The sequence below is a fragment of the Chiloscyllium punctatum genome, chromosome 50, assembly GCF_047496795.1.
Source record: "Chiloscyllium punctatum isolate Juve2018m chromosome 50, sChiPun1.3, whole genome shotgun sequence".
NCBI classification, from domain to species: Eukaryota; Metazoa; Chordata; class Chondrichthyes; order Orectolobiformes; family Hemiscylliidae; genus Chiloscyllium; species Chiloscyllium punctatum.
The window spans coordinates 47,648,724-47,676,336 of record NC_092788.1 but is presented as its reverse complement, the minus strand read 5'-3'; positions in this window follow the sequence as shown (position 1 = coordinate 47,676,336).

Genomic DNA, 27,613 nt, shown 5'->3' with positions numbered 1-27,613 from the left:
CCCCCTCCCAACTTCCTAGACTGAATCTCTTTTGGTTTTCTCCCTCCACTGCCATCAATGCAGTAGAGTGTGAAGGCCAGCAGAGGCGGACATTGCATAACTTTAAAAACCACAGAGGCTGGCAGATCCACTGTGCACACGGTTATGCACAGAGACACGCAGATACAGAAACATATGCATATAGTTACACAGGCACACATAAAGATTGGTGCAGTCACACAAATACTAAAGCACACAGAGAGAAATGCCAATACACTGATGCACGTGCACACGCAGATAGACAGACATCAGTAGAGACACACCACAAACACTGACACACTGACGTTTATACAGACATGCAGAATCTGCCAGTATTTATTTTTCGCGTGGTGATTTCCTCAATATTTCACTCGATCGTGTGGTGTGTGCCAATATTTCTGTTGATCCCTAGGGATTCCTCTGCACCCTCACTATAGCTTCTACATCTTTCCTATAACAAGGCGACCAGAACTGAACACAATGTTCTAAGTGTGCTGTTACGACACAGCAATGAACCCGTTTGTGAATTAAACCAAACACCCAGAAAAGCTTACCTTGCCTTAAAATCTGTTAAAGCACCCATCCTCCTCCTCTAACCAAAAACAAAGCACCTGTGCCACAGCTTGGAAAGTTGACTAGTTTTTTTATTCCTTATTTTTTTTCAACAACTCTTTGGGAATTAGACTAGTGGGAATGGAGGTTAGGGCAGTTGAATGTTCCTCCTTCAGAATGTGGGAGGTAAGGGTCACCACCAGTGTCCCTGCTGACTACATCTGCTGGAAGTGCACCTGACTGCAGCTTGTTGAAAACCTTGTTAGGGAATTGGAGCTGGAGCTGCGAGAACTTCGGATAATTCGGGAGGCAGAGGGGGTTATTGAGAGGTGTTACAGGGAGGTAGTTACTCCTCAGGTACTAGAAAAAGGTTAATGAGTTACAATCAGGGGTCAGAAAGGGAACCGGCAGGCAGTGCAGGGATCCGCTGTTGCCATTCAACTCAACAATAAATATACCATTTTGGATACTATGGGGGGGACTTACCGGGGAAAGCAGTGGGGTAGAGGGCTCTGGCACAGCGTCTGTCCCTACTGCTCAGAAGGGAAAGGGGGAGAGGAGCAGATCAGTAGTCATTGGGGACTCCATAGTTTGGGGGACAGATTGGAGGTTCTGTGGGGACGAGAGAGACTCACAGTTGGTGTGTTGCCTCCCAGGGACCAGAGTTCGTGATGTCACTGATCGTGTTTTTGGGATCCTTAAGGGGGAGAGGGAGCAGCCCCAAGTCGTGGTCCACATAGGCAACAATGACATCGGTAGGAAGAGAGATGGGGATTAAAGGCAGAAATTCAGGGAGCTAGGATGGAAGCTTAGAGCGAGGACGAACAGAGTTGTTGGCTCTGTCTTCTTGCCCGTGCCACGTGCTAGTGAGGCAAGGAATAGGGAGAGAGAGAAGGTGAACACGTGGCTGCAGGGATGGGGCAGGAGGGAGGGTTTTGTATTCTTGGATAAATTGGGCTCTTTCTGGGGTACGTGGGACCTCTACAAGCAGGATGGGCTTCATCTGAACTAGAGGGGTACCAATCTCCTGGGAGGGGGGGGGGTGTGGAATTTGCTAAGGCTGTTGGGGTGGGTTTAAACTAATCCAGCAGGGGGATGGGAACCAAAATTGTAGTTCAATATAGAAAGGGTTGAGAGTGGGGAGGTCGAAAATTATGTTTCAGGGATGCAAGATGGCACCAGCAAGCAATAGGTTGTTTTGAAGTGTTTCTACCTCAACGCCAAGAGCATCCGGAAGAAGGTGGGTGTACTTGCAGCATGTGTTCGTACCTGGGACTTCAATGTTGTGGCCATTTTGGAGACATGGTTCGAGCAGTGACAGGAATATTTGTTGCAGGTTCCAGGATTTAGATGTTTCAGTGAGAACAGAGAAGATGCTAAAAGAGGGGTGGTGTTACATTGTTGGTCAAGGACAGTATTGCAGTTGCAGAAAGAATATTTGAGGACTCGTCAACTAAGGTGGTATGGGCTGAAGTTAGAAACTGGAAAGGAGAGGTTACCCTGTTGGGAGTTTTCTATAGGCCTCCGAATAGTTCCAGAGATGTAGAGGAAAGGATAGCAAAGATGATTCTCGATAGGAGTGACAGCGACAGGGTAGATGTAATGGGGAACTTCAAATTTTGAAATATTGAACGGGAACACTATAGCACGAGTACTATAGAGTGGTCAGATTTTGTCCAGTGTGTGCAGGAGGACTTCCTGACACAGTATATAGACAGTCCACATTAGTTTTGATATTGGGAAATGAGCCCGGCCAGGTGTTAGACTTGGAAGTAGTTGAGCACTTTGGTGATAGCAATCACAATTCTGTTACGTTTACTTTAGTGATAGAAAGGGATAGGTTTATACCACTGGGTAAGAGTTACAGCTGGGGGAAAGGCAATTACGGTGCCATTAGGCAAGATTTAGGAAGCATATGATGGGGAAGGATACTGTTGGGGATGGACACATTAGAATTGTGGAGCTCATTCAAGGAAATGCTACTGTGTGTCCTTGATATGTATATACCTGTCAGGCAGGGAGGAAGCTGTAGAGCGCGGGAACCGTGGTTTACGAATGAAGTGGAATCTCTGGTCAAGAGGAAGACGGTGACTTATGTTAGGATGGGATGTGAAGGCTCATTTAGGGCACTTGAGGGTTACAAGGTAGCCAGGAAATACCTAAGGAGAGGGCGTTGGAATGCTTTGCCTGCAACAGTAGTATTTTCGCCAACTTTAAGCACATTTAAGTCGTCATTGGACAATGTTATGGACGTACATGGAATAGTGTAAGTTAGATAGGCTTCAGATTGTTATGACAGGTTGGCGCAACATCGAGGGCCGATGGGCCTGTACTGCGCTGTAGTGTTCTATGTTCTATGTTCCCCTATCTCCTCCGACTCCTGGCGCAAGTTCCCTCCACTATCCTGATGAGCCCTACCCTCACTAAAGTAATCATCTTGTTCCTCACAAAAGTATAGAACATCTTAAGTTTTACTTTAATCCTATTCAACAAGTCTTTTTCATGCCCGCTTCTCGCTGTTCTGAGATTATTCTTCACTTCCTTCCTGACTACCTTGTAACCGTCTAGAGCCCTGTCTGATCCTTGCCTACTTAACCCTAAGTCATTTTCCTCCTTCCTCTTGAGATATTCTACATCCATTGATACAATGGAGATATGGAGCTGCAAATGGATTGGAGCTGCATATCCTGTCACTTCCAGCATGGGCTGCAAGTTTCCCCACGCTGGGCAGTGATCTAACGCAGTGTTACTGAACAATGCACTGGGGCAGTGTACACAGCTCTCCATGCTGGTAGGGTAACTATTCCTGGTTTACAGGTCCATGCCCTGGGGTGGCGTACACTGCTCTACATGCTGGAAGGGTAAATGCTCCTGGTTTACATAACAATTCACTGCTGTTCAATGCATAGCTCCCAGTGCTGGAGAGGCAGTTCATGGATTGGTGTGGTCTGCACAGATTGCTGGGTTGTATTGAGCAGTAGACTAGCCTGGTCTGAACACTGCTACATGCTGCACAGATATATCATCTGGATTATGGTGTCTGATTCTGTGACGAGGATTTCAGCTGACTTGTCACCACATTTAATTTATATTCTTATTTTTGTTATTGGACCTGAGAAAGTACTATTCATCCAGTTAATCCCATTTGTCTGAGAAGAGCCACGTTGTCGATCTTGTCGATCAAGTAATCATCCAATTATCACATGAATATCCGTCCATCTGTACCTTAACCTGGCCGTTGGTGCTCATATACCTGGAATACCGGGGAAATCATTATGAAGCTCAGAAACAATATGCAAAACGTATGGCTCGTGGTCTCCTGTACGTCCCGGCTGTGGGTCCCATTTGGATCCCTAGTGTATCGAGACCTGGCATTGCAAAACTCTGAAACAATGAAATGGAATGTGTCAGACTGCTGTTCACTACACAATGTGTTCCATGTGGTGCTCCATAGACAAGGGTGTGTGTGCTGGACTGTTGTTCACTTCCAGGTATGTTCCATGTGGTAGTCCATAGACAGGGAGGTGTGTGCTGGGCTGTTGTTCACTTCGTGGTGTGTCTGATGTGGTACTCCATGGACAAGGGTGTGTGTTTGACTGTGGCTCACTTCACGGTGTGTCACATGTCATACTCCATAGACAGGGAGGTGTGTGCTGGGCTGTTGTTCACTTCCCGGTGTACCCCATGTGGTGATCCATGGACAGTGTTGTGTGTGTCCTGGGCTATTGTTCACTTCCCTGTGTGCCCCATGTGGTGATCCATGGGCAGGGAGGTGTGTGTGTGCTGGGCTATTGTTCACTTCCCGGTGTGCCCCATGTGGTGATCGATGGGCAGGGAGGTGTGTGTGTGTTGTGTTATTGCTCACTTCCCAATGTGCCCCATGTGGTGATCGATGGGCAGGGGTGTGCGTGTCCTGTATTATTGTTCACTTCCCGGTGTGCCCCATGTGGTGATCCATGGACAGGGAGGTGTCTGTGTGTTGTGTTATTGCTCACTTCCCAATGTGCCCCATGTGGTGATCGATGGGCAGGGGTATGCGTGTCCTGTATTATTGTTCACTTCCCAGTGTGCCCCTTGTGGTGATCCAGGGACAGGGAGGTGTCTGTGTGTTGTGTTATTGCTCACTTCCCGGTGTGCCCCATGTGGTGATCCATGGACAGGGAGGGGTGTGTGTGCTGGGCTATTGTTCACTTCCCAGTGTGTCCCATGTGGTGACCCAAGGACAGTGGTGCGTGTGTGCTGGGTTACTGTTCATTTCCCGGTGTTCCCCATGTGGTGATCCATGGACAGGGAAGTGTGTGGTGGATTATTGTTCACTTCCCGGTGTGCCCCATGTGGTGATCAAGAACAGGGGTGTGTGCTGGGCTATTGTTCACTTCCCGGTGTGCTCCATGTGGTGATCCATGGACAGGGGTGCGTGTGTGCTGGATTATTGTTCACTTCCCGGTGTGCCCCATGTGGAGATTCATGAACAGGGGTGTGTGCTGGGCTATTGTTCACTTCCCAGTGTGCCCCAAGTGGTGATCCATGGACAGGGGTGTGTGTGTGCTGCGCTATTGTTCACTTCCCGGTGTGTCCCATGTGTTGATCCATGGACAGGGAAGTTTGTGCTGGGTATTGTTAACTTCCCGGTGCGTCCCATGTGGTGATCCATGGACAGGGAAGCGTGTGCTGGATTATTGTTCACTTCCCGGTCTGCCCCATGTGGTGATCCATGGACTGGGAGGTGTTTGTGTGCTGGGCTATAGCTCACTTCCCGGTGTGCCCAATGTGGTGGTCCATTGACAGATTTTTGTGTTGTGTATGCTGGTCTATTGTTCACTTCCCGTTGTGTCCCATGTGGTGATCTAGGGACAGGGATGTGTGTGTGTGCTGGGCTATTGTTCACTTCCCGGTGTGTCCCATGCTGTGATTCGTGGACAGGGGTGTTTGTGTGCTGGGCTGTTGTTCACTTCCCGGTGTGCCCCATATGGAGATCCATGGACAGTGGTGCGTGTGTGCTGTGTTATTGTTCACTTCCCGGTGTGTCCCATATGGTGATCCTTGGACAGTGGTGTGTCTGTGCTGGGCAGTTGTTCACTTCCCGGTGTGTCCCATGTTGTGATCCATGGACAGGGGCGTGTGTGTGCTGTGCTGCTGTTCACTTTCCGGTATGCCCCATGTTTTGATACATGGACAGGGGTGTGTGTATGCTGGGCTATTGCTCACTTCCCGGTGTATCCAATGTTTTGATCAATGGACAGGGGCGTGTTTGTGCTGGGCTATTGTTCAATTCCCGGTGTGTCTCATGTGGTGATCCATGGGCAGTGATGTGTGTGTGCTGGGCTGCTGTTCACTTCCCGGTGTGCCCAATGTGGTGATCCATTGACAGGGATGTATGTGTGTGCAGGGCTATTGTTCACTTGCCAGTGTGCCCCATGTGGTGCTTCATGGACAGGGTTATCTGTGCTGTGTTATTGTTCACTTCCCGGTGTGCCCCATGTAGTGATCCATGGACAGGGAGGTGTTTGTGCTGGATTATTGTTCACTTCCCGGCGTGCCCCATATGGTCAGCCATGGACAGTGGTGAGTCTGTGCTGGGTTGTTGTTCACTTCCCGGTGTACCCTATGTGGTGATTCATGGACAGGGTTATCTGTGCTGTGTTATTGTTCACTTCCCGGTGTGCCCCATGTGGTGATCCATGGGCAGGGAGGTGTGTGTGTGCTAGTCTATTGTTCACTTCCTCGTGTGCCCCATGTGGTGATCCATGGGTAGGGGTGTGCGTGTCCTGTGTTATTGTTCACTTCCCAGTGAGCCCCATGTGGTGATCCATGGACAGGGAGGTGTCTGTGTGTTGTGTTATTGCTCACTTCCCGGTGTGCCCCATGTGGTGATCCATGGACAGGAAGGGGTGTGTGTGCTGGGCTATGGTTCACTTCCCAGTGTGTCCTCTGTGGTGATCCAAGGACAGTGGTGCGTGTGTGCTGGGTTACTGTTCATTTCCCGGTGTGCCCCATGTGGTGATCCATGGACAGGGAAGTGTGTGGTGGATTATTGTTCACTTCCCGGTGTGCCCCATGTGGTGATCAAGAACAGGGGTGTATGCTGGGCTATTGTTCACTTCCCGGTGTGCTCCATGTGGTGATCCATGGACAGGGGTGCGTGTGTGCTGGATTATTGTTCACTTCCCGGTGTGCCCCATGTGGAGATCCATGAACAGGGGTGTGTGCTGAGCTATTGTTCACTTCCCGGTGTGTCCGATGTGTTGATCCAGGGACAGGGAAGTTTGTGCTGGGTATTGTTAACTTCCCGGTGTGCCCCATGTGGTGATCCATGGACATGGAGGTGTGTGTGTGCAGGGCTATAGCTCACTTCCCAGTGTGCCCAATGTGGTGGTCCATGGACAGTTTTGTGGTGTGTATGCTGGTCTATTGTTCACTTCCCGGTGTGTCCCATGTTTTGATCCATGGACAGTGGTGCGTGTGTGCTGTGTTATTGTTCACTTTCCGGTGTGTCCCATATGGTGATCCTTGGACAGTGGTGTGTCTGTGCTGGGCTGTTGTTCACTTCCCGGTATGCCCCATCTTTTGATACATGGACAGGGGTGTGTGTGTCTGGGCTATTGCTCACTTCCCGGTGTATCCAATGTTTTGATCCATGGACAGGGGCGTGTGTGTGCTGGTCTATTGTTCAATTCCCGGTGTGTCTCATGTGGTGATCCATGGGCAGTGATGTGTGTGTGCTGGGCTGCTGTTCACTTCCCGGAGTGCCCAATCTGGTGATCCATTCACAGGGAGGTATGTGTGTGCAGGGCTATTGTTAACTTGCCAGTGTACCCCATGTTCTGATTCATGGACAGGGTTATCTGTGCTGTGTTATTGTTCACTTCCCGGTGTGCCCCATGTGGTGATCCATGGACAGGGAGGTGTTTGTGCTGGACTATTGTTCGCTTTCCGGTGTGCCCCATGTGGTGATCCATGGACAGAAGTGTGTGTGTGCTGGGCTATTGTTCACTTCTCGGCGTGCCCCATATGGTCATCCATGGACAGTGGTGAGTCTGTGCTGGGTTGTTGTTCACTTCCCGGTGTGCCCCATATGGTGATCCATGGACACTGGTGTGTCTGTGCTGGGCTGTTGTTCACTTGCCGGTGTGCCCCATGTGGTGATCCATGAACAGGGGTCTGTGCTGGGCTATTGTTCACTTCCCAGTGTGCCTCATGTGGTGATCCATCGACAGGGGTGTGTGTGTGCTGTGCTATTGTTCACTTCCCGATGTGTCCCATGTGTTGATCCATGGACAGGGAAGTTTGTGCTGGGTATTGTCCACTTCCCGGTGCGTCCCATGTGGTGATCCATGGACAGGGAAGTGTGTGCTGGATTATTGCTCACTTCCCGGTGTGCCCCATGTGGTAATCGATGGACAGGGAAGTGTGTGCTGGATTATTGTTCACTTCCCGGTGTGCCCAATGTGGTGATGCAAGGACAGGGAGGTGTGTGTGTGCTGGGCTATAGCTCACTTCACGGTGTGCCCAATGTGGTGGTCCATGGACAGTTTTGTGGTGTGTATGCTGGTCTATTGTTCACTTCCCGTTGTGTCCCATGTGGTGATCTAGGGACAGGGATGTGTGTGTGTGCTGGGCTATTGTTCACTTCCCGGTGTGCCCCATGTGGTGATCCATGGACAGAGTGGTGTGTGTGTCCTGTGTTATTGTTCACTTCCCGGTGTGCCCCATGTGGTGATCCATGGACAGGGAGGTGTGTGCATGCTGGGCGGTTGTTCACTTCCCGGTGTGTCCCATGTTGTGATCCATGGACAGGGAGGTTGTGTGTGTGCTGGGCTGCTGTTCACTTCCTGGTGTGCCCCATGTGGTGATCCATGCACAGGGAGGTGTCTGTGTGTTGTGTTATTGCTCACTTCCCAATGTGCCCCATGTGGTGATCCATGGACAGGGAGGGGTGTGTGTGCTGGGCTATTGTTCACTTCCCAGTGTGTCCCATGTGGTGATCCAAGGAAAGTGGTGCGTGTGTGCTGGGTTACTGTTCATTTCCCGGTTTGCCCCATGTGGTGATCCATGGACAGGGAAGTGTGTGGTTGATTACTGTTCACTTCCCGGTGTGCCCCATGTGGTGATCAAGAACAGGGGTGTGTGCTGGGCTATTGTTCACTTCCTGGTGTGCTCCATGTGGTGATCCATGGACAGGGGTGCGTGTGTGCTGGATTATTGTTCACTTCCCGGTGTACCCCATGTGGAGAACCATGAACAGGGGTGTGTGCTGAGCTATTGTTCACTTCCCAGTGTGCCCCATGTGGTGATCTGTGGACAGGGGTGTGTGTGTGCTGGGCTATTGTTCACTTCCCGGTGTGTCCCATGTGTTGATCCATGGACAGGGAAGTTTGTGCTGGGTATTGTTAACTTCCCGGTGCGTCCTATGTGGTGATCCATGGACAGGGAGGTGTGTGTGTGCTGGGCTATAGCTCACTTCCCGGTGTGCCCAATGTGGTGGTCCATGGACAGTTTTATGGTGTGTATGCTGGTCTATTGTTCACTTCCCGTTGTGTCCCATGTGGTGATCTAGGGACAGGGATGTTTGTGTGTGCTGGGTTATTGTTCACTTCCCGGTGTGCCCCATGTGGTGATCCATGGACAGAGTGGTGTGTGTGTGCTGTGTTATTGTTCACTTCCCGGTGTGCCCCAAGTGGTGATCCATGGACAGGGAGGTGTGTGCGTGCTGGGCTGTTGTTCACTTCCTGGTGTGTCCCATGTTGTGATCCGTGGACAGGGGTGTTTGTGTGCTGGGCTATTGTTCACTTCCCGGTGTGCCCCATATGGTGATGCATGTGCAGGGAGGTGTCCATGCTGAGCTATTGTTCACTTCCCAGTGTGCCCCATGTGGTGATCCATGGACAGGGATATGTGTGTGTGCTGGTCTATTGTTCACTTCCCGTTGTGTCCCATGTGGTGATCTAGGGACAGGGATGTGTGTGTGTGCTGTGTTATTGTTCTCTTCCCGGTGTGTCCCATATGGTGATCCTTGGACAGTGGTGTGTCTGTGCTGGGCTGTTGTTCATTTCCCGGTGTGTCCCAAGTCGTGATCCATGGACAGGGGCGTGTGTGTGCTGGGCTGCTGTTCACTTCCCGGTATGCCCCATGTTTTGATACATGGACAGGGGTGTGTGTGTGCTGGGCTATTGCTCACTTCACGGTGTGTCCACTGTTTTGATCCACGGACAGGGGCGTGTTTGTGCTGCCCCATATGGTGATCCATGGACAATGATGTGTCTGTTCTGGGCTGTTGTTCACTTGCCGGTGTGTGCCATGTGGTGGTCCATGGACAGGGGTGTCTGTGCTGTGTTTTTGTTCACTTCCCGGGGTGCCCCATGTGGTGATCCACGGACAGGGAGGTGTTTGTGCTGGGCTATTGTTCACTTCCCAGTGTGCGCCATGTGGCGATCCATGGACAGAAGTGTGTGTGTGCTGGGCTATTTTTCACTTCCTGGTGTGCCCCGTATGGTCTTCCATGGACAGTGGTGAGTCTGTGCTGGGTTATTGTTCACTTCCCGGTGTGCCCCATTTGGCGATTTATGGACAGTGGTATCTGTGCTGTGTTATTGTTCACTGCCCGGTGTGCCCCATGTGGTCATCCATGGACAGAGGTAACTGTGCTGTGTTATTGTTCACTTCCCGGTGTGCCCCATGTGGTGATCCATGGTCAGAGTGGTGTGTGTCTGCTGTGCTATTGTTCACTTCCCGATGTGCCCCATGTGGTGATCCATGGGCAGGGAGGTGTGTGCTAAGCTATAGCTCACTTCCCGAAGTGCCCCATGTGATGATCCATGGACAGTGTTGTGTGTGTGCTGGTCTATTGTTCACTTCCCAGTGTGTTCCATGTGGTAATCCATGGGCAGGGGTGTCTGTGCTGTGTTATTGTTCACTTCCCGGTGTGCCCCATGTAGTGATCCATGGACAGAGTTGTGTGTGTGCTGTGTTATTGTTCACTTCCCGCTGTGCCCCATGTGGTGATCCATGGACAGGGAGGTGTGTGCGTGCTGGGCTGTTGTTCGCTTCCCGGTGTGTCCCATGTTGTGATCCATGGACAGGGAGGTTGTGTGTGTGCTGGGCTGTTGTTCACTTCCTGGTGTGCCCCATGTGGTGATCCATGGACAGGGAGGTGTCCGTGATGAGCTATTGTTCACTTCCCGGTGTGTCCCATGTTGGGATCCATGGACAGTGGTGCATTTGTGCTCTGTTATTGTTCACTTCCCGGTGTGTCCCATGTTGTGATCCGTGGACAGGGGTGTTTGTGTGCTGGGCTATTGTTCATTTCCCGGTGTGCCCCATATGGTGATCCTTGGACAGTGGTGTGTCTGTGCTGGGCTGTTGTTCACTTTCCGGTGTGTCCCATGTTGTGATCCATGGACAGTGGCGTGTGTGTGCTGGGCTGCTGTTCACTTCCTGGTATGCCCCATGTTTTGATACATGGACAGGGGTGTGTGTGTGCTGGGCTATTGCTCTCTTGCCAGTGTGCCCTATGTGGTGATTCATGGACAGGGTTATCTGTGCTGTGTTATTGTTCACTTCCCGGTGTGCCCCATGTGGTGATCCATGGACAGGGAGGTGATTGTGCTGGACTATTGTTCACTTCCCGGTGTGCCCCATGTGGTGATCCATGGACAGAAGTGTGTGTGTGCTGGGCTATTGTTCACTTCCCGGTGTGCCCCATATGGTCATCCATGGACAGGGAGGTATGTGTGTGCAGGGCTATTATTAACTTCCCGGTGTGCCCCATGTGGTGATTCATGGACAGGGCTATCTGTGCTGTGTTATTGTTCACTTCCCGGTGTGCCCCATGTGGTGATCCATGGACAGGGACGTGATTGTGCTGGACTATTGTTCACTTCCCGGTGTGCCCCATGTGGTGATCCATGGACAGAAGTGTGTGTGTGCTGGGCTATTGTTCACTTCCCGGTGTGCCCCATATGGTCATTCATGGACAGGGAGGTATGTGTGTGCAGGGCTATTATTAACTTCCCGGTGTGCCCCATGTGGTGATTCATGGACAGGGCTATCTGTGCTGTGTTATTGTTCACTTCCCGGTGTGCCCCATGTGGTGATCCATGGACAGGGAGGTGGTTGTGCTGGGCTATTGTTCACTTCCCGGTGTGCCGCATGTGGTGATCCATGGACAGTGGCGTGTGTGTGCTGGGCTGCTGTTCACTTCCTGGTATGCCCCATGTTTTGATACATGGACAGGGGTGTGTGTGTGCTGGGCTATTGCTCTCTTGCCAGTGTGCCCTATGTGGTGATTCATGGACAGGGTTATCTGTGCTGTGTTATTGTTCACTTCCCGGTGTGCCCCATGTGGTGATCCATGGACAGGGAGGTGATTGTGCTGGACTATTGTTCACTTCCCGGTGTGCCCCATGTGGTGATCCATGGACAGAAGTGTGTGTGTGCTGGGCTATTGTTCACTTCCCGGTGTGCCCCATATGGTCATCCATGGACAGGGAGGTATGTGTGTGCAGGGCTATTATTAACTTCCCGGTGTGCCCCATGTGGTGATTCATGGACAGGGCTATCTGTGCTGTGTTATTGTTCACTTCCCGGTGTGCCCCATGTGGTGATCCATGGACAGGGACGTGATTGTGCTGGACTATTGTTCACTTCCCGGTGTGCCCCATGTGGTGATCCATGGACAGAAGTGTGTGTGTGCTGGGCTATTGTTCACTTCCCGGTGTGCCCCATATGGTCATTCATGGACAGGGAGGTATGTGTGTGCAGGGCTATTATTAACTTCCCGGTGTGCCCCATGTGGTGATTCATGGACAGGGCTATCTGTGCTGTGTTATTGTTCACTTCCCGGTGTGCCCCATGTGGTGATCCATGGACAGGGAGGTGGTTGTGCTGGGCTATTGTTCACTTCCCGGTGTGCCGCATGTGGTGATCCATGGACAGAGGTATGTGTGTGCTGGGCTATTGTTCACTTCCTGGTGTGCCCCATATGGTCATCCATGGACAGTAGTGAGGTCTGTGCTGGGCTGTCGTTGACTTCCCGGTGTGCCCCATATGGTGATCCATTGACAGTGGTGTGTCTGTGCTGGTCTGCTGTTCACTCGCCGATGTGTCCCATGTTGTGATCCATGGACAGGGGTATCTGTGCTGTGTTATTGTTCACTTCCCGGTGTGCCCCATGTGGTGATCCACGGACAGGGAGGTGTTTGTGCTGGGCTATTGTTCACTTCCCGGTGTGCCCCATATGGTGATCCATGGACAGGGGTGTGTGTGTGCTGGGCTATTGTTCACTTCCCGGTGTGCCGCATTTGGTGATTCATGGACAGGGGTATCTGTGTTGTGTTATTTTTCACTTCCTAGTGTGCCCCTTGTGGTGATCCATGGACAGAGGAAACTGTGCTGTGTTATGGTTCACTTCCCAGATTGCCCCATGTGGTGATCCATGGACAGAGTGGTGTGTGTGTGCTTTGTTATTGTTCACTTCCCGGTGTGCCCCATGTGGTGATCCATGGACAGTGAGGTGTGTGCTAAGCTATAACTCACTTCCCGAAGTGCCTCATGTGATGATCCATGGACAGTTTTGTGTGTGTGCTGGTCTATTGTTCACTTCCCAGTGTGCCCCATGTGGTGATCCATGGACAGGGATATTTGTGTGTGCTGGTCTATTGTTCACTTCCCAGTGTGCCCCATGTGGTGATCCATGGACAGGGATATTTGTGTGTGCTGGTCTATTGTTCACTTCCCGTTGTGTCCCATGTGGTGATCTAGGGACAGGGAAGTGTGTGTGTGCTGTGTTATTGTTCACTTCCCGGTGTGCCCCATGTGGTGACCCATGGGCAGGGTTGTTTGTGCTGTGTTATTGTTCACTTCCTGGTGTGCCCCATGTGGTGATCCATGGACAGGGAGGTGTCCGTGATGAGCTATTGTTCACTTCCCAGTGTGTCCCATGTTGTGATCCATGGACAGTGGTGTGTGTGTGCTGTGTTATTGTTCACTTCGTGGTGTGTCTCATGTTGTGCTACGTGGACAGGGGTGTTTGTGTGCTGGGCTATTGTTCACTTCCCGGTGTGCCCCATATGGTGATCCATGGACAGTGGTGAGTCTGTAATGGGCTGTTGGTCACTTCCCGGTGTGCCCCATATGGTGATCCTTGGACAGTGGTGTGTCTGTGCTGGGCTGTTGTTCACTTCCCGGTGTGTCCCATGTTGTGATCCATGGACAGGGGCGTGTGTGTGCTGGGCTGCTGTTCACTTCCCGGTATGCCCCATTTTTTGATACATGGACAGGGGTGTCTGTGTACTGGGCTATTGTTTACTTCCCGGTGTGCCCCATGTGGTGATTCATGGACAGGGTTATCTGTGCTGTTTTATTGTTCACTTCCCGGTGTGCCCCATGTGGTGTTCCATGGACAGAAGTGTTTGTGTGCTGTTTTATTGTTCAATTCCCGGAGTGCCCCATGTGGTGTTCCATGGACAGAAGTGTGTGTGTGCTGGGCTATTGTTCACTTCCCGGTGTGCCCCATATGGTCATCCATGGACAGTGGTGAGTCTGTGCTGGGCTGTTGTTCACTTGCCGGTGTGTCCCATGTTGTGATCCATGGACAGGTGTATCTGTGCTGTGTTATTATTCACTTCCCGGTGTGCCCCATGTGGTGATCCATGGACAGAAGTGTGTGTGTGCTGGGCTACTGTTCACTTCCTGGTGTGCCCCATATGGTCTTCCATGGACAGTGGTGAGTCTGTGCTGGGCTGTTGTTCACTTCCCGGTGTGCCCCATATGGTGATCCGTGGACAGGGTTGTGTGTGTGCAGGGTTATTGTTAACTTCCCGGTGTGTCCCATGTGGTGATCCTTGGACAGAGGTGTGTGTGTGCTGGGTTATTGTTCACTTCCCGGTGTGCCCCATGTGGTGATCCGTGGACCGGGGTGTTTGTGTGCTGGGTTATTGTTCACTTCCCGGTGCGCCCCATTTAGTGATTCATGGACAGGGGTATCTGTGCTGTGTTGTTGTTCACTTCCCGGTGTGCCCGTGTGGTGATCCATGGACAGGGAGGTGCGTGTGCTGGGCTATTGTTCACTTCCCGGTGTCTCCCATGTGGTGTTCCATGGGCAGGGGTGTGTGTGTGCAGGGCTATTGCTCACTTCCCAGTGTGCACCATTGTGTGATCCATGGACAGGGGCGTGTGTGTGCTGGGTTATTTTTCACTTCCCGGTGTGCCACATGTGGTGATCCATGGACAGGGAGTTATGTGTGTGCTGTGCTATTGTTCACTTCCCGGTGTGCCCCGTGTGGTGACCCATGGACAGGGGTGTCTGTGCTGTTTTTGTTCACGTCCCGGTGTGCCCCATGTGGTGATCCATGGACAGGGAGGTGTGTGTGCTGGGCTATTGTTCACTTCCCGGTGTGCCCCATGTGGTGATCCATGGACACGGGTGTGTGTGTGCTGGGCTATTGTTCACTTCCCGTTGTGTCCCATATGGTGATCATTGGACAGTGGTGTGTGTGTGCTGGGCTGTTGTTCACTTCCCTGTCTGTCCCTTGTGGTGATCCATGGACAGGGAGGGGTGTGCTGGATTATTGTTCGCTTCCCGGTGTGCCCCATTTGGTGAACCATGGACAGGGAGGTGTGTGTGTGCTGGGCTATTGTTCACTTCCCGGTATACCCCGTGTGGTGATCCATGGACAGGGATGTGTGTGTGCTGATCTATTGTTCACTTCCCGGTGTGCCCCATGTGGTGTTCCATGGACAGGGGTGTGTGTGTGCTGGTTTATTGTTCAATTCCCGGTGTGCCCCACGTGATGATCCATGGAGAGGCATGTGTCTGTCCTGTGTTATTGTTCACTTCCCAGTGTGCCCCATGTGGTGATCCATGGACAGGGAGGTGTGTGTGTGCTGGGCTATTGTTCACTTCCCGGTGTGTCCCATTAGGAGATCCATGGACACGGCTGTGTGTGTGCTGGGCTGCTGTTCATTTCCCGGTATGCCCCATGTGATGATCCATGGAGAGGCGTGTGAGTGTCCTGTGTTATTGTTCACTTCCCAGTGTGCCCAATGTGGTGATCCATGGACAGGGAGATATGTGTGTTATGGGCTATTGTTCACTTCTCGGTGTGTCCCATGTGGTGATCCATGGACAGGAGTGTCTGTGCTGTGTTATTGTTCACTTCCCGGTGTGCCCCATGTGGTGATCCATGGAGAGGGAGGTGTGTGTGCTGGGCTATCTTTCTCTTCCCTGTGTTCCCCATGTGGTGATCCATGGACAGGGGTATCTGTGCTGCGTTATTGTTCACTTCCCGGTGTTCCCCATGTGGTGATCCATGAACAGGGGTGTCTGTGCTGTGTTATTGTTAACTTCCCGGTGTGCCCCATGTGGTGATCCATGGACAGGGAGATGTGTGTGTGCGGGGCTATTGTTCACTTCCCGGTGTGCCCCATGTGGTGATCCACGGACAGGGGTGTCTGTGCTGTGTTATTTTTCACTTCCCGGTTTGCCCCATGTGGTGATCCATGGACAGGGGCGTGTGTATCCTGTGTTCTTGTTCACTTTCTGGTTTGCCCCATGTGGTGATCCATGGACAGGGAGATGTGTGTGTGCGGGGCTATTGTTCACTTCCCGGTGTGCCCCATGTAGTGATCCAGTATGCCGACGTCAAATCACCATTTGGAGATGGAGTACATATATGGTGGTTGAGAGCAATGGTGTCCCTGGGAACATCAGGAAGATTGAGAAACACTTCCCGTGTCTGATCGGGCCAGATGAACCCTCCAGTACACACTGCATCACTAAGTCCTGTCGAATTTTTCTGTTTCAGTAACATACCACCTACCATTCTTCCTAAAGAAAATGACAGATTATATATTATCTTTAATCCCCTTTGCTAAACTGTTATCCATTGACTTTACCAGTCCATATCCAATTGCAGACTCTCCACCTTCCCTTGATAATTTAGTTTCCTGTTTATCTTAGTTTAATCGGCATACATAGTTACAGTACATTTGTTGCACTCCTCTTGATCATTGATACAGATTGTCAAGAGCTGTGGACCCTGCACTGGTCCCTGTGTGACTCCACTCGTGACGTTCTGTCAAACTGACTAAGGTTGATTTTTCCAGAGTGCCTGCTTCCTGTCTGATAACCAGTCCTCCCCCATTTATGTGTAACACATTCGAAGCGCTGAATAAGGACGAGGAGCATCAGTTCGGCAATCCAGCCCCTCAGGCCTCTTCCGACATTGAATACAATCATTGCTGATGTCATTGCGGCTTCAGTTCCACGTTCCTGTCCGATCTCCATATTCCTTCACTTACTCAATATCCCAGCACCTACTGCACTCTGGGGCAGTGAATTACTCTGATTCCCAAAACTGTGACAGAAGTATGTTCTCCTCACCCCTGTTTCACTTCTCCCCCACCTCATCCTAAAACTATGGTTTTAGGATCGTTCGAGATTGTCCCGCATGAGGAAATATCCACTTCACATCTACATTGTCAATCACCTTTAACATCGTCCAGACCTCTGACATCTCCTCTCATTTTTCTATACTCCAGGCAGTATTGGCCTGAACTGCTCAATCTTTCTTCAGAGGACAAACTCCACATCTCTGGAGTAAATCGAGTAAACTACTTCTGAACTGCCTCCATGGCAAATACACCCCTCCTACAGTCAGGACACCAAGACTGCACACAGTACTCAGTTGCGATCTCACACCTCCCTCCCTTTATAATCCACTTTTTTAGAAATAAATGCCAAAGTTGCACTTGCCATTCTCATTATCTGCTGCACCTACATCGGAGTATTCTGTAGTATGGACGCGGACAGCCAGATCCCTCTGTACCTAATCACTTAGAAGTCTCTCTCCATTTGGATAATAATTTGCCTTTCTGCGACACTGATCCAAATGGTTACACTCACACTTTTTGTTGTTCAGTTTCTTCTGTCAAGTGTTGCCCCAACCTATCCATATACATTTTCTAACTTCTTACGTCTTCGTTGCAATTTCACACCTGAGTTAGTGTCATCTGTTAATTGGTTATAACATGTTCTATCCTCTCAACTACATAAAACTATAGATTGTAAATAGTTGGGGCATGGGGACCAAGACATATGGTTTACTAAAAGTTGAATTTTGCCAACACAAAATGACCCATATCTTTTCCAGCTCACTGCATTTTGTAGCTTCACTAAGCCTGTACCAAGTTGATAAATTACTTTTACCCATAAACGATCTTATTCTGCAGATTAATCATTTGTGCAGAGCTATTCAATGCCTTCTGGAAGTCCAAATATTTCATCTCTCGGATCCCCATGATCGAAATCATGTTGATTCTGATGGATTGTGGTTGGATTTTGCAAATTTCTTGCCATTAATTCCTGAATAATGGACCTTACCAATATTTCTTAAATTTGAACAGTTTTCTCACTACTATATTCCATCGTGAAGGTGATAATTCTAAATTCTTACTGCTCTATAATCTCTTTGTTCGCTCCAATCCTGTATAATTGGCACATGGCGTGAAATGACCTGCTCTGATTGCTCTGTAAGAGGTCGGAGTCGCTGAATGGACTCATTCTCTTCCTTGTGCACAAACCCGGTGGGCTGATGTCTTTCTGGTGTTCCACATCACAGACTCGATGGTCTGCCTTTCCTCCTCCTGTTGATGCGTAAGAGCCGTGAGGGCCTATGCAACCTTCTTGTTGCTGTGTCACAGTTTGAGGGGCTGAAAACACCTTGTCACATTCCTCCATCACAGGCTGGAGATACTGAATGGTCTCTCCTGCATCCCTGATATAGGACTGAGGGAATTATTGGCCTTCTTCTGTTCCCATACACGAGACATGTGAGGTAAACTTCTTTCTCCTTTCCCATAAGAAATCTTATAGGTTGCATCCTTCTCCAATTTCCGTGCAACAGGCTCGATGGGATTGAATATCCTCCTGGTATCCCAGTGCACCAATCACCAGTCCCTCTTCCAGTTCCTATGTTACATACTTGAGGAGGCTGAATAGACTGATCCTATTGCTGCATAACAGGGTTCTGGTGCTGCATGGCCGACTCTGGGCCCAGTGTTATCGACTCGAGGAGCTGACTGGCCTCCTCCCGTAACTGTATATCAGGCTCCAGGGTCTGAATAGCCTCTTCCTGTGCTGTTGTAACAGGGTCAATGTCCTTTGAGACACTACCTCCTAATAAATGGCAGAAGACGCTGAACGAGAGAGTGCCCGTACTCTGAAGCACTCTCGTCTCCATATCTGACTTACAGAGACAAACCATTAATATAGTCTTTTTTCTGTATCAAGTCCTGAAGCTGAAAATAGCAAAAGAGGTCCCTCCCAGATACCTCATATTCCTGGCTCAGCTGCTCAAAATTCATCATGACCTCCCTGTCAAAAAATGTTCCCAAACAGGAAACTCATCTGGACTCCCAGAGCCTAAAGCCAAAATCCATAAATCTCGATGGAATCCTACCAATCCTACAATGGGAGTGAAAGCCGAAGTTTTTGTTTTGTAAAGTGCCTTCAACTTGTCCCACCATTCTCCATGCTTTCACTGTGTTAGGGACAATCGGTTTCTGCAATTCTCCACAACAGTCTTCATCTTGTCCATGAACAACAGATTAATGAGGGGACAATTTGCCTAGAAGGCCTCGATGTCCAGCTAAAGTGACCATGGGTCCTGACAAGTACAATCAGCCACATCGGAAAGCAAGGATCTTGGTTGGTATTTCTTTAACTATGGAAAATCGACCCGCCCCCATTCACTGCGGAAGCTGCAATTTGTCCAGGTTAATAGGAGGCCATCTGTGACGCCAGATGACAGATCAAAGCCAACTGTTAATCATCCGGAGCGCCTGCCTAGGCAGCGTCAAAGGGAGAATTGGCATGGGGTATCTTAAACAAGGAAGGACATTCATTTTAACCAGAGCTAACCCAAACAGAATATTGGATGATTCTGTCTTATATTCTCTAGCAACTGCACGAAGTTAGCTTTATATAATTAATCGAAGGCTTGGATGTTAAAAATACCTAAACCTCCTTGTGACCATCTGAACGGGAATCAGATTCCACCACAAGGTCGGGTACTCCAATAAGACCCTCAACAGGGATGGCCTCCGATTTCATAAAATTGATGTTGTACCCTGAGAAAGATCCAAATAAATTAATCATTCGTATTAAACAGAACACAGATATCATTGGATTTGTTATCAAGAGAGGAACGCCATCTGCTCTTATTCCTTCCTGGTCCTCCCTCCTTGCGAGTGGTATTGGCGCCCCCGGGATGCCAACGGCTCAATCATTAATGTAAATGGTAACAGTGAAAGGGGGCAACTTTGCTGGCTGCCACTGTCAATACTAAAATTGTCAGATCTTATACCATTAGTGAAATCCGCTGCTTTCAGCGGATATAACACTGCCACCCACCTGGCGAAGACCCCTCCAAGACCAAACCATTCAAGGACATAAAAGATGCACATCTCCTCCATCCGGTCAAATGCTTTCTCTGCATCCAGGCAGATTACTGAACCTGGAATCGAACCTTGCTGGCAGACTGGAACCATATTTAGCACTCTTCTAATATTATCAGAGGACCTATGGCTCCTAATAAAAATGGTCCTCTTTCACAATGGACCTTCAAAGCCAGCATTTTCAACAAAGTTTTGAAGTACACGTTTAATAATGATTAGCCACATGTAAAGTGCAATCCTCTGTGACTTTCCCTCTCTTGAGAATAAGATAAATATTTCCTTCTCTAAAAGAGGATGGGAGGCAGTCCTGACTGTATGAATAATTGTACATATCCAACACTGGCCCAGCCAGCATGTCAATGAACTCCTTCTAAATCTCACTCTGAAAGTCCATCTGGGCCGGGGGCTTTACCACTCCGGAGCTGCCTCATTGTCTCCTGTATCTCTCTGATTATGAGAGGGGCATTCTAAAGAGATGCCTGCTTTGAACTTACACCTGGAAGGTCCAAGGTCTTAATAAAGGACTCCATCGTCGCCAATCTGTCCTCCCAGCCCGCTGAATGGAACAACCCAGAGTAGAGCTTCCTGAATGCTGCATTAATCGTTTTGGGATCGCGGGTGATAATAGCAGCAATCTTCTTTCTGGCCAAGTACGCCTCATATCTACCTGGTTATCACCATGCTCAAATAACTTCTGTTTCGCAAAGGAAATCTCTCTCTTTGCTCTCTGGGCGAATGCAGCATTCAGAGCAGTCAGGACGGCTGTCATCTGCTGCAATTCAGTTATAGAGGGTCTGACAAAATATGGTGTGTCAGCTCTCTTCAGCCGAACCTCAAGCATACGCTACTGTTCTCCCTCCTGCCGCTTCTGAGTCAGCAAGTAACAAATAATCAAATCCCTTGTATAGGCTTTGGCAGTCTCCCAGAGCACAGTCGGATTACTGGTCGTGCACAAGTTCATGTAACAAAACAAATTAAATTCCCCCAAAAAATACTCAATGAATTTGCTATCCTTCAGGAGGAAAGGATCCCCGTGCCAGTGCCGTGAGCCTGTCCCATCGCCACCATCCTTGACCTCCATGTACACTGCCACATGATCAGAAATCGTTCCCAATTCTGAAGGACAACATCGAATTTCTAAAGACCAATGGGCAAAAAACATGCCAATCCTAGTATAGCATTTATGTGGGTTAGAAAAAAAGGTGAAGTTCCTATCGTCAGGGTGAAGACATCTCACACATCCACCAACCCAGCTACCTGTTCAGGTCCACCAGCTGCCTGGGTGGCGGGGACAAACCTCCGATACCCCTCGACATCCTATCCACCTCGGGGTCCATACGTCAGTTAAATTCTCCCCTTAATTATACGACGTGCCCCACGGCTCAAGGAGTTTCCAGCACCTGTTGTTCTCTATCGTGCTGGAGTTGCACAAAGACCGGACAGGGATACTGGTCCGATCCGGGCCTGCACACTGCGACCCGGTGGGCCTGCTCAACGCTCACCCAGTCTGCCCTGACTTCTAGTTTCAAAACTTGTGTGAGCCATTGTTCCAAGAAGCTGACGAGCTGGCATTCTTGTTCCCGTTCCAGCAGCCTGACCAAGCTGATGTTCTTCTGACAGCTCCAATTTTCGAGGTCCTCGACCTTCTCTCCTAAGGCCTGGATCTACCATTCTAGGGCTTCGACCCGAACAACTGAGGATTCCGCCATGGTTTCCTAAGCCGCATTCCACTCTTACACCTCCACGACACGTGGCCCGAGATGCTGGATCTCCTGGTCATGCTTCTCCAGCTTGGCTGAGATCAATTCCAGCATGTTTCAGGTCTCCTCCATAACCAGGGTAAAATTCGGATCCATTTCGAAACCAAGGGGATAATCAGTATGTGAAACTGGGGATCATTGATAGACTGTAACACGAGAGCTTCACATCTGTTTTAGTTGGGATAAGGAAGATGCAGGTACAGAATTCAAGAAGATGGACTGGGAAACTCTCGAACAGTTTGATATAAGATGCAAGTTGGGATTGATGGTTTTGGATAATATAAAGCCCAGATGAGTTGTATCGCAGGATGCTGTTGGAGACAGGAGAGGAAATGCCCTGACCTAAATGTTTTAGTCGAATCTGACCACACAAGGGAGATGCTATAGGACTAGAGAACAGCTATGTGGTCCCAAGTTACTGGAAAGGTGGTAGAGATAGACCAGTGTCTGGTGGTGTACCACAGCGAGCAGTGCAGGGTATCAAATTATTTGTGGTAATCATAAATGATGTATATGTGAATGTGGAGGGGGTGGTGGGGGGTGGGGGCTAAGCGTAATAAGTAATTTTGTGTTTGACACAAAGATTGGCCGGGTGGTTGGCAGTGAGGAGGAAGGCCTTATGTTAAAGGAAAATACAGGTGGAATGGTCAGATGGTCAGATCAATGACAGATGGAATGGAACTCTGATAAATACGAGGTGATGCACTTTGTAAGAAGTAACCAGACAGGGAAGAATTCAATGAATAGCAGAACACTAGGGACGTAAGAGGGTGTTTCTCCACACATCCTTGAACGTGACTGGACAGTATAATAGCCAGTTAAGAAATCACACGGGACTATAGGCATAGTGTTTATTCATCGAGGCGACAAAATATGAGTTAAACATGCCATTGGTTAGGCCATAGACAGAATACTGTGTGCAGTTCTGGCAGCCACATTACAGGAAGTGTTTTGGTTTCTCAGTAACACCAGAAACTATTGAGGTCTCCACAGAGTTGGAAGCTTCAGTGGAAGTCTCCTGGCTGCAACATTCTCTAACTTTTCATTTCATTTGTTTTCCCTCCTCGATTGGAGAACTGCATCTGAGAACCTGTGTCTGATCTTTCCTTTTTGCCAAGTACATGTATCAGAACACTTAATTATTAATAGAGAAGAGGCCAACGCCTTCAAATATTTTTGAGGAGCTCTGCTGTCGTCCATAACACGTGACTCCTTCACTTCCTGTCGAATTGGTTGGAAGCACTAAGTAGGCTATCTCTACACTTCTCCAATAATTTCATTGAGCTGAAAGACTGCCTCATATTCCTGTGAAGCTAGCGTGAGGAGCTGAATAATCTCCTCATTTTATCTGTGGAAATGTGCAGTGTCCAACAGCACTGATGCATGAATGTTACCGATACTTCCAACAGCACACGCCTGAATGTTGTCCAGGTCTTGCTGCATATGGACACAGCCTAGTTCAGGAGCTGAAGAGGGACATATTTTTCCCGAATATTGTGTGATCTTCTGTGAACACCCCCACTTCTAATCTTATGGTGGGGGCAAGACAGTTATAAAGCAGCTGAAGATGTTTGTGCTGAGGAAGCTACCTTGAGGAACGTTTGCAGATTTGTCCAGGACTGTATGGATTTTTGTACCCAAACCACAATCGTTGTGCGTTATGCTTAAAATCAATCTAACCAGGGAATTTTGCAACTCAGTCCCATTAAGTGCAATCCTGGTCAGGCTCTTTGAGACCATCCTTAGTTAAATGATGCCTTGATGTCAGGGCTGGTCACTCTTCCCTGAGCCCTTGTGTTCACGTCTTTTGCTCATATCAACAGGTCACAGTGTGAGGGCAGGGATTGCTTTTTCACCAATCAGAGTTGAGGGCTCCGACACGAATTGGACACGAAAGAGGATATTAGACCTTATGATCTTATTGTGGGAGAAGATCTGCTTGTGGGTTGGGGGGGCGGCGAGGGGGGTGGGTGGCCCGTGGATGAATGACATATCCCTGTTTGTGGCCTTCTCACTTTCTATTATTGGAAAGTAGAGGCTGTTATTTTCCTGGAAGTTCTGTTATTGAATGCTGTCAGACTGTCTGGGCCATCTCTGGGTGAGGAATGGGGGCTGTATTCACAGTGAAACTGGATCTACAACTTGACCAACAAACGAAACACAGGTTGCAGAAAGGGGAAGCTCAGTTAGGAGTGATGAGGACCCTCTTTCATAGCCCTGCCTGCGTTTTCCTACTACATTTTAAAACCAGACCAAACTGGCTTTGACAGTTTTGAGGGGCTGAGTGGACTCCTCTGTTTCTGTGAAAGTAGTAAATAGCCTCTATTTGCTCCTGTCTAGCAGGTTTGATGGGCTGAATGGAACACGGAAACATGGCACTGAGGAGCAGGAGTGGGTCATTGGACACTTCGAGCCTTCTCTATCAGGGACTAAGATTGTGGCTGATCAAGTTGTGGTCTCAGCTCCACTTTCCTGTCTGTGTGCTATTATCCAAGAATCACTTGTCTGTCCAATATTTAACTAACTCAGCATTGAATAAATATAAACAAAGAGGCATCTCAAACTTGTGGGGAAGAGAATTCCCACTTGAAATGCCTGATAAGAATTTCTGCTCATTCCTCTGATACAGTCATAAAGCATGTAAATGTATAAGTGCTGAGCAGATATCCCATTATGATCGAGTCTGATTTGAGAGTATTTTGCTCATATTCATGTAAACCTCCTTGTACAGATATGCATCAAATGCCAGACTCCAACACTTCCTCTGGGAGATAATTCTATATTGACACCTCCCTCTGTATGAAAACATTGTATCTAAGTTCACTCTAAATTATTTCCACTCGGACCTTAAAACAGGCCTCCAGTCTGAAACGCAATCCTCTACCAACCTCTGTCTCCTCCCTTCAATCTAATTTTGTATTCAATTGGCTTTGTTGCGCTGGTTCCCATGTGACCTAATCTTACTAACTTACGTAATATGCAGAATCTTTTTAAAAAAATTGTTCCAATCTGTATGGAAAACATCTTCAACACTGCCTTTATCAATCTGCTTTGTCAGCTCTTTAAAAACTCAGTCAAATTCGTACAACACGATTTCTCATGCAAAAAGCCATGGTGACTATCCCCAATCAATCCTTGCCTTTGAAAATGCATGCAATTGGCTATCCCTCAGAATCCCCTCCAACAACTCACCCACCACTGATGTCGGGCTCACTGGTCCAGGGTTCCTTGGGTTGTTGGGTAACTGTTTTATTTTCTACTGCCACTGCTCCATTGGTCACAGCAAATTATCAGTGCAACCATTTTAATGATATGGCCAATGTTATAGGTCTCACGTTGGATCAGGGTCATCCTCAGAAGAAGTCAGGTTGATTTCCTTCATTTGTTAAATCAACAAATTCATGACGAAAACAAAGTTCCTCAAACTATGATGGCAAGGTGAATGTCGAACAGAATAGAAAATTTTTTAAATGTACATTGACATTTCCATTTCTGAAAATACAGAGGCGCAAAATATACACAGACACACACACAGATACATACACAGAGAAGCACACTCAGACACACACACAGACATGCATACACAGCCACACTCAAGCACACAAAAACACAGTCACTCACTCAGACACACGCACATACAAGTATGCGCACAAACACAGACAAATGCATGTACCGTAGACCATAAATAATTAGAGCAGAATAAAAACCCATTGGCCCATATAGTCTACTGAGCTATTGATCATGGCTGACATGCATTTCAAGCCAATTCTCCTGCCTTCTCACAACAAGCCTTGATCCCATCATTAAGCATAACTTATCTAGTTATATCCTAAAGACGCTAATGTGTCTGTGTGTCCGTGTGGGTCTGTGTGCATGTGTTGTCTCTGTGTGTGTCCCAGTGTCCTGCACTGTGCTCCATGTTGGAGAGTGGGGTTTTAGCAGTTTTAAGGCACATCTTTGTAACTTGCTCTGTGCCTATCATTGAACGCCTGTGTTTATCATTCTCTGCTGCTCATGTGCTCAGTAACATGAGGAATCCCCACAACTGTTAGTGATTCAGACCAGGCTTCTCACTTGCATTTCACTGACATTTGACTTAACTCTAATTTTTGTATATTCGTGGAAGTGCTGGGGATGGTTTCCGGGACTCTATGTTTTAAACTGCTGTGGAAATTCAGGAAGACCAGAGGCTTTGGTGACCCAACTCTGGATGAAACATGGTGACTGTAGTTATGGTATCTGGATCTGCAACATGACCAACAAATGGAGCAGAGACTGCAGAGAGGGGAATCTCTGTAAAGTGGAATGAGTGAATTGCAATCAGATCAGTCATGGTTTTGAAGAATGTTGGAGCAGGTTTGAATGGGTCGTTCATGCAACTTTTTCAGATTTTTCTGTTAGTAACAAGCCAATTTCCCTTTTCTCCCAGTGTCCCAGACTGGTGGGTCGTGAGTCACCGCCTCCTGTTCCTGGCGAACAGAAATCTGGGGCCTCACTAGCCTCCATGTTTCGCTGTATCCCAGTCGCGAGCAGTTGAGTGACTGCCTCCTGTTCCTGTGTCCCAGTATTGAGCAGTTGAGTGACTACCTCCTGTTTTCCTGTGTCCCAATCTCGAACAGTTGAAAGACTGTCTCCTGTCCCTATGTCCCAGAATCGAGCAGTTGAGTGTTACCTCCTGTTTCTCCCTGTTCCTGAGCAGCAGTTTGAATGCTCTGACTGATGTCACTAGTTTAAGAAAGGACTTGATAACAGGGAATTTCAAACTTGGAGCAGCATTAGACAAAGGTATCTGGAAACTTCTCCACCAAACATTTTATGCATCCCGTCTGTTATTTTATTCCTGCCTTCTTTTTGTAATGAGGGTGAAACATATGCAACAGTGCAGTGTTCCGATAATACTCCCATGTACAGGGAAGACAGATTAAAAAGATTAAAAGATTTATAGTCTCTCCCTCAGTAACCCTCATCCATTCCATCCAAACCGAGGCTGCATAAATCTTTAAACTGTATATTGTAATGAATTAGTGCAGTAAATGTCACACTTTAACATTACAGTCATTGACGACAGCCCTGCACCTTTCACCAAGATCTTCTTCACAAAGTGGGCGACTGACTGACCACGTGATGCCGATGCGGAATTCAAGCTCTCTCCAAGATATCCCCTCCCGGTTTGAAATTAATTTTCTTCTAAATGTAGACTACAAATCCCATATCCAGGCTCAGTTTCAAGGTTTGCAGAACGGATTACATTCCTGCTTTAGCTGAGTACACTGAGGGTGCATTTGGCAGACAGAGGGATCCTGAGGCTGGGATTTACAGTTCAGCTGGAGCCAGAGACGGAACACCCATAACAGTGAACGGGAGCTCGCTTTAAACAGAAAGGGGCCCAATTCACTAATTGTGTTGCAGGGAAATTGTGTTTAATAAACACACCTTTATTGGATAACTGCCGGTATATTAAATAGAGGATCAAAATTGATGGAGCAAAGCGAATACAGCAGTTCCTATTTTATATGTTCCGATGTTTGAACATACTAAAGGATATGAACACTGTTTGGGGGAAACTGAATTGAGGAGATTTTCACCATGCCGAAGAGCCTGTTCTGTGCTGTATTGTTCTATGTTCTATGTTCTATGGAGTCACGTTTAGGCCAGACCAGGAAAGCACGGGAGATTCACTTCATGAAAGTACATTGAGGAACGAAATTGGTGTTTACAATCGACATTGGTTGTTAATGACTCCAGGTTTTACATCTCGATATTTTATTAATTATAACGTCCACAAGCTGCCACAGCATTAGTGTGGTCTGGATTAGTAATCCAGTGAC